This window comes from Passer domesticus, chromosome 1 (genome assembly GCF_036417665.1).
Source record: "Passer domesticus isolate bPasDom1 chromosome 1, bPasDom1.hap1, whole genome shotgun sequence".
NCBI lineage: Eukaryota > Metazoa > Chordata > Aves > Passeriformes > Passeridae > Passer > Passer domesticus.
Window position 1 is genome coordinate 70,685,923 of NC_087474.1, and position 2,446 is coordinate 70,688,368.

At 50.5% G+C, this 2,446-nt stretch overlaps 1 long non-coding RNA gene across 1 annotated transcript; it reads left to right on the forward strand.

The window, feature by feature from the left end:
• Positions 1 to 1,520: 1,520 nt before the first annotated feature.
• LOC135288215 (uncharacterized) lies at positions 1,521 to 2,169 on the forward strand. The gene is made up of 2 exons (XR_010351459.1): positions 1,521 to 1,614; positions 1,740 to 2,169. It is a non-coding gene; the product is annotated as an uncharacterized LOC135288215 (long non-coding RNA).
• The last annotated feature ends 277 nt before the right edge of the window (positions 2,170 to 2,446 follow it).

Below are 2,446 nucleotides of genomic sequence, written 5' to 3' on the forward strand. Positions count from 1 at the left end.
ACAAGGTTCAGATAAAGGGTCTGCAAGCTGACGGGTGACATTTCAGCTACGGTTTCTGCTGCCTTTCGAGGCTTCTGCATGGCCGCAAGCGGTTGTTGTTATTCCTGAAGGTTTGGAGTCAAGCTCCTTTTGTTCTCTTAGAACTTATGCAGAAACATGTTTATTAACGGGAGAATTAAAATGAGCAGAATTTCAACGAAAAGCATTGCAAGCATCCCACCTGCCTGGCCTCAAACAGCTCCTCAGCAAAAGCCAAGTGAAGCAAAACAAAGCTGTAACTTGAGTTGCTCTAAGATTGCACTGATAGGGGTACCTGATGTCACATCTCCTTCTCCACAGCCTGGAACAGCTCCTATGCATGTGGGATGTGAGGTTCACAGCTAGAGGTGCTGTGTGATGAAGATGAGGTAAAATACGGTGGAGCTGTAGTTTTAGACTGATGGTCGAGGGGCCATTTCATTCCCTGAAAAAAACCCTGCACTCTGCAAGAGTTTAATGCCTATGAGGAGAGAAATTTATGTTTAAACCCAACCTGCATCTCCTGCTGAGTCACAAAAAGAGCTACGCTGGCTTTTGCTGAGGAGCCTTTGTCCTGAACTCTCCGAAACTAATGTAAAGAGTGGATCTATGTAAACCACTTACATTAAGGAACAATCATATTTTCCTAAGACACGCCATTAAGAACGTATCCTCTGGTGAAGAACTGCAGTAAGAAAGTAATGAAGAATTTCGCATGTGAAATAAACTTCCACTGCGAATTTGAGGGGATGTTTTATTGAAACGGGCCAAATTATCAATATAATCGGGTATTCTGCAGTGTGGGAATCTTGCTGCTGAAAGCAGTGGGAAACTTCGAGGCTGAATGTGGTAAGTTTGTGAGCGTTGGCAGGGATTGTAAACCTTGCTGGAGCGCAGTGAAAAGCCCCTCATTCCTGCAGGAAAGAACTTTTCTAAAGTGCCTGCAAATGAATTGAGGATGGAAACAGAGACATCTCCATTCAAACAATGGGGAGCTGGCACGGACCGAGCGCAACACCCGGCCCCACGGCCAGCGGGGGACGAGAGGGAGCGGGCCGTGGAAACGCCGCCTGGGAGAGCGCTGGGGGGAGCGGCGGGAACCCCGCGCGGCCCCACGCGTGGGAGCGGGCTAGGGCGCTGCGGAGGGCGGGGGGGCGATTCCCGGCGCTCCCGGCGCGTCCCGCTCCCACCCCCCGGCTCCCTCCGCCCCTCGCGGCCGCTGCCTTGGCCCGGGCGGCCCAGACTGGCCGGCGCCGGGCCCGTGACATCACCCATTCACACTGCGGCCCGGCTGGCGCCGCCGGGGCGGTCGCCGCGGCAACGCGGACGCCGATCCGCGGGCAATGACTTCCAGCTGCCCGCCCGCGGGAGCGCGCCCGGCGCGCCCCCGCCCCGCCGCGCGTCCCCGCTCGGCCCGGCCCCGCCTCGGGCAGCGCTTTGCCCCCAGCCCCTTTACCCCCGCAGGTATTTTACCCGTGCCCTGCGCCATGGGGAATGCTGCGGGAGCAGAGGCGCCCCCGGGGGTGGGGGTCCCGCGGAGCTTGTGTGGTCTAAAAAAACTCCACGTTCACCATATACATACATACATACATACAGGTATACACACACACACATATATATATACACACATACACACATATATATGTATGTATGTGTGTGTATATATATGTATGTATGTATATTGTTATTGATTTTGCTGATTTCTACCGTATTCTCCCTAGGTGCTTTCCTTCCCCGCCCCCGCACAGCTGAAGAAAAGAGATTCCTATAGCCTCTCCCATGCGGGCTTCTGGTCTGACTTTTCGTTCTGACGCTCCTCTCCGCAAGCCTAGAATTGTGTGATCCCGTTTTTGACACGGTGGGAGAAGGATTGCATGGAAACGGCATGCGGGACTGCCGTGTGCTGAGTACTTCTGGAAACTGATTTCTTTCTAGCTGCCCAAGCGTGAAACATTTTTTACCCCAGTGTTGTGGTCCAGTACATGAAAATCTTGATACAGATTGTTTTGAAAGCTTAAAGGCTGTAGTCTTTCTCAGCTCATCTGAAAAACTCAAAATACTTGATGTCACTGTGAAAGAGCTAGGGCTGATATAAAATTTTGCAAATACCTTGTTTTATTGACCTAATAGATATGCTTCTATGCTTTGTGTTCACTAAGAAAACTTCTGAAGTCTGAGTTCACTAAAACTTGCAGCAGAAGTATCAGGAGACAAATAAAACAAACCTACAGAGGAACATTAAAACATTTTGTGAACTTTGAAGCCAATAATGTTGTTTTATATATCTATACTTTTTTTCCCCTTTTTAAATGTGATTCAGGAACTTCTCATGCTACAGTTTGATACTGCTGCAGATTTGCCCCATGGCTTTCCAAAGTCCCAAAGGGGCCCTGAGTCAAATGAAGGATTGGAAGTGAGAGAGCTTCCC